Source organism: Maylandia zebra, linkage group LG7 (genome assembly GCF_041146795.1).
Source record: "Maylandia zebra isolate NMK-2024a linkage group LG7, Mzebra_GT3a, whole genome shotgun sequence".
Lineage (NCBI taxonomy): Eukaryota > Metazoa > Chordata > Actinopteri > Cichliformes > Cichlidae > Maylandia > Maylandia zebra.
Genome location: NC_135173.1, coordinates 9157460 through 9171385, shown reverse-complemented (window position 1 = coordinate 9171385; position 13926 = coordinate 9157460). Strand labels below are relative to the sequence as shown.

At 41.0% G+C, this 13926-nt stretch overlaps 2 long non-coding RNA genes across 2 annotated transcripts; one reads left to right on the top strand and one right to left on the bottom strand.

The window, feature by feature from the left end:
- The first annotated feature begins 3496 nt into the window (after positions 1-3496).
- On the top strand, positions 3497-4897 carry LOC111500492 (uncharacterized). The gene is made up of 3 exons (XR_013099296.1): positions 3497-3646; positions 3742-3835; positions 4236-4897. It is a non-coding gene; the product is annotated as an uncharacterized LOC111500492 (long non-coding RNA).
- Positions 4898-5441: 544 nt separating this feature from the next.
- LOC105940596 (uncharacterized) lies at positions 5442-8784 on the bottom strand. Its single transcript, XR_013099297.1, has 2 exons — positions 8484-8784; positions 5442-6957 (listed from the first exon to the last, which is right to left on the bottom strand). It is a non-coding gene; the product is annotated as an uncharacterized LOC105940596 (long non-coding RNA).
- Between the last annotated feature and the right edge of the window lie 5142 nt (positions 8785-13926).

The window sequence follows — 13926 nt, the reverse complement described above, 5'->3', positions numbered from 1 at the left end:
AACTTTGCATTGCTCACAGCTCATAGCTCACAGCTCTAAACCTAGGCATTTTTCAATCATATGCCTAATCACTATGTGTCACTGTGATTCTCAAGTATGGTCACAAGTTCGTTTAAATTCGTTTCCAAAACCAACAAAATAATCAAACAAAAACAAAAAACATAAACGTGTCAGGACACAAAAGAAAAAGAAAAATGCTGCCACCCGAACAAGGCAGAAGTCTGCATATGTTGGCTTTTAATAGCATGCAGCTTGTAACATGGTAGACTAATGTGCCTGTGTTAATTCAGTTTTATATTATTGTGTGAAGTTGCACTGGGTTGGGAGTGGTTTTGTGTTTGTCACATTTTGGTGAGCCAATGGCTGGAATGGGGTTGGACTAATTAGAGGCAGGTGTACTTGATTGCACTGATACACTGGTCTACATATAGCCCACACTACAAACACTGCTGTGTTGTTTTGTCTCTCTGTACAGTCCAGGGCCTATTATATGCCACAGCCTAAAGGCAGCAGAGTTCCAGAGGCTTGAGTGACCACTGACTATATGCTTGCAGGGTGGTGGGTCTCCAAGGACAACTTCTAACCCTGTTAAAGGCAACATGTGGAGTGTAACTTGGCCGTGTGGCATAGCTGGCTCTGGCCTTGGGACTGTGTGTTTTTATACAATTCATAAGTGGGACACTGGACTGTTTTGTCTTTTATCTCTTGATATATTTTTCGTCAATAAATTATCTTTTAGAATTTTATTGACTGACATCTTTTTGCCCACGACTGAGACGGTTGGTCAGACCTAGAGTCTTTCTTTGGGTGTGTTACAGCAGCTTCTGCTCTAAAAGAAACAAATAAATAAAAAGAAAAGAAAATGTGGAACATGCTCATCAGCTTAGCAGTGTCTACATATTTAATTCAGCTTCTCAATCCTGTAGTTTTAGCTGTTGTCTACAGGGTTTTGCTTATTGGTTGTTATTATAGGTGTGCTCTATATCTCAGCAATGTGTCATTCTAGGATGATAAGTTTCAAGCTGGTCAAGTGCCTCTATGCACTTCATTAGTTTAGTTATTCTCCGTATTGTCTTCATCTCACATGTCATTACACTGAGTTTTAGCAAACCTTAAGCTTGATGCAGACTACTGCTTAACAGTTATCCACCTTACATCATAACCGATTAAGGTGCCTCTTCATATTAATATTATGTCATTGTTAATATTATCCTCTTTGTCTTATATAACAGCAATAGCATATTATAATATTTTATCAGTGTGTACCATTATACTACTCCTGAGCCAATTTGTTAGTTAGGATCATCTTATTCAGCAAACAGATAATTTAGAATTCATCCAATCTGCGGTCACATTTGTTCTCTCTGTTGCATGGCGGACCAGGCAGTTCTATTATAATATATTATTTATATTTTATTTTGTATCCATCAAGGGCTTCAGATGACCTGCAGAATCATCCTTTTCCCAGGGTGGAGACAGTTACCTTTTCACACACTGTCCTTGGCTGAACAATGACACAGCCTTAATATACCTTATTTATTTTATTAAAATATTTTCGTGTGAATTATTTGCTTTATATTCATTTTATACATGCTGGGCATGGTCATCATGCCAACTGTGTTTCATTGTTAATATCACTTTACAGGTTGTTATCCTTGCTATTATTAATTTCAAATACTCTAAAGATAATTTCTACTGTAATTTTCCCTTTGTTTATCTTTATTTCGTACTTTGTATATTTATATCTACTCAGTGGGGTCTGTTTTCAACCCTTTTAAATTACTACAAAACTACTGTGATCTCTAGTTTTCACTTAATAAGGGATTATTATGTTCTTCCTGATATGGGTGTTGCTGCAGATGCGGCTGCAGGAGTGAGTGATGGTTTACTAAAAGGATTGTGGGAACTGCACAGTGTCTCGTCTTCTGGTTTTACTAAACTGGCAGTTGAGTTCTGTTCTTCTGACTGTCTATATTTTGTTTTCTTAAATCTCTCAGTTTACAGACACTGTTTTTGTCCGGCGTCTGGACTTTTCTTTTCTCACCACTGCTCGTCAGCAGGAGTGAGTTTTAATTTCACTTGCTTGTTTACCCATCTTATTTATGTATTTACTTATTTTTTGTTTAAGTAATATATACACAATACAGCTGCTATCACCTTCGCTGGTATTAGAGACGAGAGTGGTTGCTCACACGCCCTTCTACTTTCGGACTATTTCCAAAAGCGGTGTGAACTTTACGAGACGGAACTCGACCGTTCTCTCAACTCACCAGCACGTCAGTGAACAGCAGTAAAAGAAAAACACAGTAGGAGCAGCTCAGTCTCTTATTGGACCGTGAAAATTCAGCTTGCTCCGTTAATTAAAACAATACACACACATACATTCACACTTATTCGCGCGATCGGAACCCTTATCATAAGGGGAGCTGCCAGTCTTTCTGTAGACGAGCTACTTATTCCCTTGACCCAGCTGGGGGAGCTACCCAGAGCTCCAAACCTAACCCACAAGAGTGGGGAGCTTCCAGTCGACGAGCTCCAAGCTACCAGCCGACGAGCTACTTTAAACCCACAGAAGTGGGGAGCTTCCAGTCGCGACGAGCTACTTTCGCTATTTTAAATTCCCTGAATTTAAAATACGATTTTACGCAAGATTGTGTCAGTGTGTCTGTATCTACCTGGTCAGTGTCGCCGGGTCTGGTCCACCTCGATCGGGCCCCACCACCGTGGGTCGCTTTCTAAGAACGTTGGCCAAGACTCGAATTTAACGCCCTTGGTCTTTGACCACACACCTAGTGTGTGGGCTGTCGACAGACGAGCAACGTGGACTGGTCACGGAGATGGGACACGATGGAGGCGATCCGGCTGTCGAAGGACCAAGAAATGTTGGGGGAAAACTCTGTAAAAAACCCAAGAGAAATAAAGACACAATGAGACAAAGTTACTTTCTTTATCAAACGTGTACACGGGTGAGCTGCTAAGGACAACTCACACCATGCACAGTAGCTTGGTAATTTTTATAGGAAAGACAGTGAGAACAGGATAAGAAAATACAAAACAAATAAAATAAACAACTCCATATGTGGCGCTAGTCTCGTCAGCAGAGAGCTGGGAGAAGGCTGTGAGAGATAAAACAATCTAAAACAATATGTCCCAAAACAGTATGTCTTTGCTGAGAAAGTCTAAAAAGATAATTCTAAACTAATCTAACCATAGGCAAAGGGCAGACAAAAGGCATCTTTGTACATTTAAAAGAAGGTAAAGAAACATAGAATCATTTTTCCTGTAACAATGACATTAAGAAGGCTGCACCAGGGATGTCACTTAAGGCATTTGTCAAAGTGCTGGATGAACGAACAGCCATTTTGGAAGGGTGAGTTTCTAAATTTGCCAAGTTTAAGGAAATTGTGTAAATCAATGTTTATGATGACTGTCCTTGAATATTCTGTTGTATGTCCTCTATGTAAAAGACTGGCCGAATATCAGCTGATGCCTTCAGTAAAAGTTTCTTGGAGTGGAGTGCTGTAAAGTTTGAGGTGGACAGGATGTGCAAGGAGCCATGCTTTAGCTGCCCTGCCTGCACTCCAGACATGCTTGCCGTCTCAGTTGATGGAAACCGCAAGCTTTATCGCTTTCAGTCTAATGCAAGGTACGTTATGCATTGTGTACATAAGTCAAATATGGATTTGTAGAAAAATGTATTTTAATGTTTCTTTTCAAACAACTGTCACTGTGTTCGTTCAGCACTTCAGAGCAGGGGAACTTTGAAGGTGTCTTCATTGAAAAAGATGAGGAAGATTCTGAGTTTGTGAAATACATCCAGAGACACACAAATCATGTAAGATACACATGTATATTAGTGCTGTTAGCGTTAATCTTGTTAAAATGACGTTAATGCCATAACCATATACACATACGTGTGTGTGTGTGTGTGTGTGTGTGTGTGTACATATATGGATGGGTGGATATTTATTTTATTTTTCTCTTAGTGTTGTCGTAATACTGTTTGCTTTACTTTATCTTAATGTGTACTTAATTTTGTCACCATGTGTATTTAAAAAAAAAAAAACAACAACATGATTTTTATTTTGTGTTGTCAGTGCTGTCCTGGGGAGATATGAGGTCTCGCGTAACTTAAGGCTAATTCAGCTAATTGTTATGCATTTGTTTTAAAAAGTTTGTCCCTGATAGGGCTTAATCATGCCGAGTCTTTTATGTTAAAATCTTTGGGTGTATAGGTCCCAGGGAAAGGGTTGTGCGGATCTTCATCTTGGACTGCAGCAAAGGAGTCGTCCAAAAAGTCCACTGGGAAGTTGGATGAAGAGGGCGTGGAAATAGCTGTTTGTCACCACGGAGTCCTCTTAGCTGCATTGAACATGTTTCGAGGGGAGATCTTTGCTTACCCTCTTTTTCTCCAGAGGAAGTTGGCAGCTAGCTTCCCAGGACATATTACGTTCCTTTGCTCTGATGTGGCCTGTAAATATTTCCCCTATTTAACCAAGGTGGCTCAGCAGTGCCCTGAGCTGAGGAACCTCTTGTCAATGCGTCCTTTTCTCTCCGTCATGCATGCAAAGGCTCACACTTGGAAATGCGAGGTATACTGCAGCCTCGATACGCGCTTCGCGGAAACGCCCCCTCCATTACTCGACACACGCTCCGAAGCCTCGATACAGAACGACCCATCACTACCTGCCCGGGTGTGGCAGCGTGTGTGGAGTTTTGGAGCGAGTGTGCGGAGGAGCTGTGGCGGTGACTGTGTGGAAGAGGAAGCGTGTGTGTGGATTTCCCCCCTCCTTCTCTCCTTGGAGCGCTGGACCCCCCTCCCAACTCACTGTACATATATATAGCACTGAGGTGATCCCTGTTGTAAATAAATCTCCTTTTGTTCTCTGAGAAAGAACTGTCTGCGCGTGAGTCCATTCAGTAGCCATGACAGATCTGTTTCTTGTGTGGTAAGCTTCCTGCTTTTATGATCCTTTTGGTGAGCAGCAGGTCACACAAACATGAGAATGAGAATAAGTTTCTAAATTGGCTGTGGAAGCACACAGCAAAATCTCCAGTGTTAAATTAACACTATAGAGTGTCTATATATGGGTCCACACCTCTGAGTGTTAAATACAACACTGTTGAGTGTTAAATTACAGTTTTTTATAGCCGCTAGGACAAATTTCTCAATACTTACGTCACTTTTGCAAAACTCCTCACACAGTGAGCACAACAGAAGTCTATGTGGGCTAAACTGAGGATCAGTTATCATTGTTTTGGCACAAAATGCATTCAATGACTACATCTCTCAAATTTCATGAATTATTTTCTCACTCAGACACAACTGCCAAAAATCTTTGTACGTACAGGACATTTTGCATGTACTTACATACTGTTTTCAAAACTTAAACTTATGGTCAAAACAATAACATAATGCAAAACTGAATAAGACAGCAAAATTCAACAGCAATATTTTATTGAAACATATTTTAAATCTAAAAGTGCAGTTTAACCAGCAACAGCTGATTCTCATTGTAGATGAACATCTACACAGGTGTTACGCCTTCAATTTCATTACAAAAGGAGACAACTGCTGAATAGGTTTGTTTTGTGATGTAAACATGGACCCAGCCAGAAATGGAGAAGTGGCTGAAAGAGGAAGAAGAGTGGCTGGGAGGGGGCGAGGTATGCGTGGTGGAAGAAGAATAAGAGGAAGATCAAGAGCTGTAGTCTCAGATGAGATCAGAGCTACTGTAATTGATCATGTAGTAAATCATGGTCACTCAATGAGAGAGGCTGGTCAGAGAGTGCAGCCAAATCTGCAACGCTCTACAGTGGCATCTATTGTTAGAGTTTTCCGGCAAACCAACAGGTAACTTGTATTCTGCAGGGGCATTTGCACATTTCAGAAGTAAATAAGCTTTTGTGTAATTTTTGTTGCATTTCTGCTTAGGACTCAACAGTTACCTCACATAGGAGGGAGAGGACGGATGTTCACTGATGTGCAGGAAACTGCCATTGTTGATATGGTCATCAGAAACAATGGGATAAAACTCACTGAAATTAGACAGAGTCTTGGCAGACAACGTTACTTTCGCAAATATTCACAGTGTAAGCATAACAACAATTTCTAAAGTCCAGAAAAAACATCAGGTCAGGATGAAACAGTTGTACACTGTGCCTTTTGAGAGGAACTCTGAACATGTCAAGCAACTCAGGAACCAGTATGTCCAGGTAAGATCACAATAAAATACAGATCTGTTTTTGAACAAAACCAAACACACACAAAGACAATTTTTACAAATTTACTACTGTAACAGCTTATGTTGCCTTGTGGATTTATGTTAGAGAGTCATGGAGATTGAAGGCAGGCAAACGCACCACATTTTCATCTTTGTGGATGAGGCAGGTTTCAACTTGGCCAAAGCACGGCGACGAGGGAGGAATGTGATTGGGAAGAGAGCCACAGTGACTGTCCCAGGCCAGAGGGGTGCCAACATCACAATGTGCGCAGCAATATCCACCGATGGACTGCTGTTACACAGACCACTAATTGGGCCATACAACACTGAACGGCTCCTTGCGTTCCTGCATGATCTCTATGGACGGGTTGTGCTAGGTGAGGAAAGGGATGCAGAGAGAAGGAATCAGCCAACATTTATAATTGTATGGGACAACGTGGCATTTCATCACTCCCGTGCAGTCACCAAGTGGTTTGCAGCCCATCCCAGAATGGAGTCTCTTTTCCTCCCACCTTACTCTCCATTCCTCAACCCCATAGAGGAATTCTTTTCCTCATGGCGGTGGAAGCTTTACCACCATCATCCACATGATCAAATGTCCCTCCTGGATGCAATGAATGCTGGATGCCTGGAAATATCAGCAGAAGATTGCCAGGGATGGATCAGGCATGCCAGGAGATTCTTTCCTAGGTGTATCGCCCTAGATGACATAAGATGTGATGTGGATGAGAACCTGTGGCCAAATGGAGAAGACCGAGTAGATTAGCATTACTATTGTATGTGTATCAGTGGATGGTGTGTATACAAATTCTTGTATTTTGGGATTACTTAGTGCAAAAAAATAAAAATACATAAACATAAATACATGATGTCTGATTCATTCCAGTAACATATATTGAAATTATAAACAGAGATGTGTCCTTGTTTTACACAAGAAAACACTGTGTAATGCTACATGTTGTTAGTGTTTTTTAGGTCATTGTTTTGTGGGTGACAAAGTGTGTTTGTCGGCTGTCAACCTTTGCTAGTGTTCTGGAAGAATGAGTTTATTTGAGACCTGAATAAAGTGTTTTGGTAGTTGTAGTGCATTTTGAATGTGAAATGAACTGCTTTGCCAAGCTGAAGGTCAGTTAGAGGAGTTGTGTGAAGAGTTTTGCAAAAGTGACCTAAGTATTGAGAAATGTGTCCTAGTGGCTGTAAAAAAAAAAAAAAAACCAAAAAAAAAAACCTGTAACACTTTTGACAGTGTTATATGTTTAAAAGTAACCTAGTCAGTTTTGAAGATTAACAATGGCTAACACTGAGCAGTGCTGATTTTCTAACACTGGAATATTTCTAACATTTTGAGTTATTTTCCAGTGTTAGAAAATCAGCACTACTAGCACGTAGAGGCCTCCTCTGTGCTACGATAAGCAAGCCAAACACTGGCTGTAGCTTCAGATGTCCTGCACAAACATGAGAGGCAGCAGTGCTCTTATAACACTCAGCAAGAAGGTGAAGATCAAAAGTCAAAAAGATTTCTTTGAGTTTATTGCTGTTTATTGCTTTATGTCCCTCCTTTTAACTTTTTGTCCCTTGCATCATATCCTTTCTAGGTTTTTAATGACGTTTGAGTTTTGTATTCTTCATGTATGAGTGTAGTTTTACGGTGGTTTAAAGACCCATCTAAGAATGGGCACAGTAAGCAACCCTAGGCTACATATGTGCTTCTAGAAAGTGCTGCAAGAACAAAGCTGAAATGCCTGAAATAAGTTTGCATTTTGCACTTACTGGTCCCTTTTCTCTCAAATCCTGTGGGTTATATTTTCTGAACAGTTCACAAGTTCTGTGGGTAAGTTACAAGTTACATTTTTGAGAGGTGGAAATAAAGCAAGTAAAAAGTAGACATAAAGCGAAAAATAGAGCAATCTACTAATAGTATTTCCTACATGACAACTCTGTACAGAGAGGGTGTCGCGACTGGTTGGGGGGGTGAGAGGCTGGTAACAACTTCCATTTTTCCTGTTAAAAAGGGAAAACGAGCAAATAAACAACAAGTCCGTTTTTATTCATAACGCGAAAACTATTCGAACTGTGTCCATACTTATGCACTTTCTCCAAATTGTACACTAGAAACAATATCTATCAGAAACAACAAACTGGGACACAGGACGTTCCCCTTCACTCTGCATCTCTATGAGCTAACAGCCTCCACGCTAGCGTTAGCATCTCTGTGCTCGTGCTGCTAGACTTTCGGTCCTTTCCGGTCTTCATACTCACAGCTACAGTGTTGACAGGAGCCGCCAGCTCCAGTGGGGTTATGTCGCTAAACTGTCCTCCCAGGACCTCCATGGTTTACTCCACTGCTTAACAGCAAACACACAAAAACCTGTACCAACTGTCAGTGTTGATATCGTGCAAGCGTGACTCCTTTGTGTTGCACTCTAAAACGTCCGTACGACCGGAACCAAGAAAAGCGTTCCGACTCTGTAACTCAAAAGGACTGTATCGTTCTACTTTTTAAAAATTACGTCATATAATATTGTATTGTGACGCACAGTTACTCACAATTGCGTCACAAAAAAAGTAACTGTGCGATGCAAAAAATGGTAAATGGCCTGTATCTGTATAGCGCTTTACTAGTCCCTAAGGACCCCAAAGCGCTTTCCATATCCAGTCATCCACCCATTCACACACACATTCACACACTGGTGATGGCAAGCTACATTGTAGCCACAGCCACCCTAGGGCGCACTGACAGAGGCGACAGTACAATGAGACTTTAGAATGTTTCCTTTCTTACTTATTGGAGTCATTTATTTAATTTAAGTTCATATTCTCTCTCTCTCGCACTCTCGGGTTTTCTTTAATGAACTACTGTGATAAATATTTAAGAAGAATGAATGGCACGTGGTTCATTAGACTTAAGTCAGATGTCCTGCTCTAGAAGTGACATCTCCAGTTTCATTATTCACTGATGACTCTTCTACTTCTGGATCACCTTTCAGTGCATTGAAACTATTTTTGAAACCACCATTACTAAAATTTAACCTTGACTTCAATAATGTCAATCTAGTTAACACAAAAGTTAAACAGTAAGATATTGAGAGACCTGTAGCTTGCTACTGTCAACAACCTTCTACTGCTTAGAAGTATTTCTTATTTGGCTTTCTGTTTTTCTTCTTTTTTTCAAAATATAGTGTACATACAGTGTAATGACTGTGAATGCTTCTATGCTGGAAATGTCAGGGCTTTGTGTGCGGGCAGGCAGAGATGAGGATCCAAATGCAGGACTCGAACACAAAATTGTAACTTAAAACCTCAACTTTATTGCTGGAGAAAACAAAACATGAACTGAACAAGGGTACTGAACATGAAAGTACTGAACACAAAAACACACAGGTATAACCTGTACGACGCAACACTGAGCAATGGAAAACACAGGGCTAATATACACAAGGAAGTAATCAGGGAATTGAAAACAGGAGGGAGACACAGCTGGGAGAGATTGGGGCTAACGAGTCAGGGGATCGAAGCTGGACACACTGACATAAGACACAATCCTTCAAAATAAAACAGGAAACAATACACACTAAACTAAGACACGGACAGAGAGAGACAGACTAGACACTGAACTAAACCAGCAAAAAACATGAGAACACAAAACCTAAGAACTAATCCCTAAACAAGAATAACTAAAACATAGATTAATAATCATCATCATCATCATCATAACCAACAAAAGCACCACAAGAGAATAAGAAAACTATCCATAATGCAAAAACACACCAAAACATAACAACTCAAAATACTGGGTCAAACTGACCCAGAATCGTGACAGGTAAGGAGATGTCATTTCAGGACTTAAACCAGACTCTAAGAAATTGCTGTGTCTAATTTTGCGATGCTGCGAGTAACAAACTGGGTTCAGTTTGGAGGTTGAAGAGGAACTTTCCCTCGCCAGGCCTCGACAGCCGTCTGTGTTTATCTCATCTCAGTTTATCTCATGCAGCGCAGGGCTAAATTTAAAATTATTAAATACTTAAGACAATGTATATTCTTCTATGACAAAAAATACAAGTATTCATTTAAGCAAATAAACAGACCCGTAAGAGATGTTTTTCAGAAACTGTTGTCTTTATTTTGATTTGCAACTAACAAATTTTTTAAAAATTTGTAGTTTTTGTTGTGCTCTCTATTATGTGAACCCCTCACCTAATTTGTTATGTTTTTTAACAAATTAAACCCCAACAATCAAATGATCCCCTGTGAGCAAGCACTAGGCACGGTGGAAAGGAAAAACTCCCTTTAAACAGGAAGAAACCTTTGACAGAACCAGGCTCAGGAAGGGGCAGCCATCTGTCGCGACTGGTTGGGGGGTGAGAGGCAAAAGAAAAGAAAAATGAGAGCACAAGTTAGCTAAATGTTGCTTATGTTGTCTGATATGAACAACGTATGGTTTTCTGGACTGTGGATGAAAAGCAGTCCATCATTACTAGTCTTTAAAAAGGGACTAATCGATCACCAAGGTGGCAATATGGCTCAACGAGGCCATAGACAGAGTTAAATAGGCAATCACTGTTAAGCACTGAAAAGCCCCAGTAACCTGCAGCTATAATAAGGCCTACTGCGGCAACACCTAAACCTATTTTAAGTAGGCGTTTGGCACCATGACGCCATGAACCACTAGTCGGAGCCACGTCAGGAGATGGTTCTGAGACAGCAGAATCAAGCTCCTCAGGTTGAAGACCAAGATTCTCCTGTGTCGGAACCACGTCAGGAGGTGGTTCCAAAGCAGGAAAAAAAAGCTCCTCGGGTTCAGGAGCAAAATTCTCCTGTGTCAGGACCACAGGTGGTTCCAAGGCAGGAAAAAAAAGCTCCTCGGGTTCAGGAGCAAAATTCTCCTGTGTCAGGACCACAGGTGGTTCCAAGGCAGGAAAAAAAAGCTCCTCAGGTTCAGGAGCAAAATTCTCCAGCTGCAGAGCCTCCAGAGATTCCACCTGTGACTGTTGTTCTTGGTACTCAAGAGGCTCTAAAGTTTTCTTGAGTTCGTCTCTCTCCCTTTCAATAAGTGACAACTGAGCAGCAATGCTGCTGTTCTGTCTAAGGAGATATTCTTCCTTTTCCAGAAAGTCACGGTGCATCATTTGAACGGTGTTAACCTGTTCCTGCAATTTAGCCTCCAGAGAATCCACCCTTGACTGTTTTTCATCCAGAGCCTGTCTCACCCGACGCTGAAGAACACATATTTCTTTTTTCAGCTCAATTATTTGTTCAGTCTTGTGATCTATTTCTCTATTCTGTTTTTCTATTATCTCTTCTTTTTTTGTTATTTTGTGGTGAGCTTCTCCCACTTGGTGCTCAAGTCTCTCTAACTCTTCCTTGACATCACGATGCATCGTACTAATTTGTTCTTGTATTTTCATTTGAAGGTCTCTATCCGATATTTCTCTCTCCACTAACCCATATAGTCTTTGTGATTCCGCTGGAATCGCTCTGTCAGACTGTGAATTATTGACTATTTCTCGTGACATTTCTTTAAAAGCTTAATGCAACGTGTCGAAAGAAAAATACGTGTGCTTAATTATTTAACTTTAAAATAGTCCCTTTCTGAAAGGTTTCTGGTTTGCTAAACACAACTCGCTGTTTCTGAAAATGTTCCAAGTAAAACTGTGTTTGCAAAGGTGAAGAGGGGCTATTTATAGACTTTTGTGGCAGCGAATTTGACGTCAGCGCTCTTTGAGCCTTTGATCCTTTGTTCGATCACAGGATCACATGACAGCTGTGCGTAATTCTGCGCATACTCAGAGAATACCCATTGTGACGCACGGTTTTGTTTTGAATTTTTTTTTAAATACCCTGAAAACAGTCCAAACAGTGTTTCCAACTTAGCGATTTTGTCGCTATATTTAGGGAGTTTTCAAACCCCCCTTAGCGTCGTTTTTTTTCTTTTTCTAAAAAGCGACTTGCGACAAATCTGGCGGCTTTTTCTGGTGTTATTGGAGGCTTATTTATGACGACTTTTGACGTGAAAGCGCTTGTTGCTCTTACTCTCAACAAGCAGCGGGTGCTGCCGTGGGCACCTCGCTCGTGCCAAAGCACTCACAGGCGGAGGATAGTCCTCCTCCAGCCGCTGTCAGGGCAGGAGATGTTCACGTGCGTCCAAACTGCAAATGAATCGCGCACGAGCAAAGCCGCCGCTCCCGCACTGACTGTAACGCAGTCAATTCTTCTTTTACTGTTATGCTGTTTTGTGGATCACAAGGTTTAAAACTACTTGTAAACACACACACATACAGTAACTCCACCCTAACCTGCAGCTGCAGCGCAAATAACAACGAAAATTGTTTGTAAACGTGTCCTGGAGTTTACAGGTGCAGACAGTGCAACAGCTTCCAGGTCACATATTTATAAGCATTTTTGGTTTGTTCCACAGTTTTCAGGAACCTGTTCAGTGCATCCCAGATCATGTTCTGTTGCTCTCGAGTGTTCACACAGAGTACATTCACATGCTTAACCTTGACCTTAACAATTAACAGCCTTGTCCCTGATGCTCAAATTTAAAAAAAAAGTAAGTTTCATCAATGATATGGTGAAAAGAAATCTGAACTTTATCACCTTTTGATCTGAAAAGTTACTGGTAATATATAACCTAACTTCCCCAGAAGCTGGTAAAGAAGTTGGACTCACTAGGAATAAACACAGCCCACTGCTGTTCACCCTGCTAACACATGACTGATAGAATCCACACAAACTCTGTTCAGGTGACAAATCTTTTCTAGTTTATTTAGCGACTGCTGTGTCTTGTGCTTGTACAAAGACATGTTCTGTGTTTGAACTGCCTAGGGTAGAGCAAGCTTTGTAAGTCAGTGCAGCCTCACTATGCTGCCCTCACGACACGTGACCATGTGAAGCTAGACAGCTAGCGAACAAAATAGAGGAGATCTTCCTTGGAGTTCTCGATTTGTTTTGTTTTGCTTTTTGTTGTTTTTTGTAAATGTGCATATGTTTCTATATAATGTTAAAGGATTAGTTTGGACCTTTAGAAGTCTGGTTCTGTAAAATAGTGCAGTGTCACCACGCATAATTTAGACTAGTCGCTTGACTGCAGAAACATGACTATGATCTCTTAGAAATTTATAGATATCTAAATTTTGATCATTTGGAGTTAAAGCAGACTTGTAAATATCCAAAGTAACCCTTTGGGTTACTTTGTGCCGTGTGTCATCGTGCTGAAATGAGTCGTCATGTGTGCCAGAAGCTGTGGTTGGATGAAATATGTTCAAGTTCAGCTTTCCCTTTGGGTTACTTTGGATCCAGTGTGGGTCCAAAACACACTGGGTCCAGTGTGTTTTTTTTAATTTTCGACACACGCTCCGGAGCGTCAGCTTCAAGCGGGCCATCACTACCTTCTTGCCATATTGGCAGAATAAATGACCTGGAAGCTGTTGCACTGTCTGCACCTGTAAACTCCAGGACACGTTTACAAACAATTTTCGTTGTTATTTGCGCTGCAGCTGCAGGTTAGGGTGGAGTTACTGTATGTGTGTGTGTTTACAAGTAGTTTTAAACCTTGTGATCCACAAAACAGCATAACAGTAAAAGAAGAATTGACTGCGTTACAGTCAGTGCGGGAGCGGCGGCTTTGCTCGTGCGCGATTCATTTGCAGTTTGGACGCACGTGAACATCTCCTGCCCTGACAGCGGCTGGAGGAGGACTATC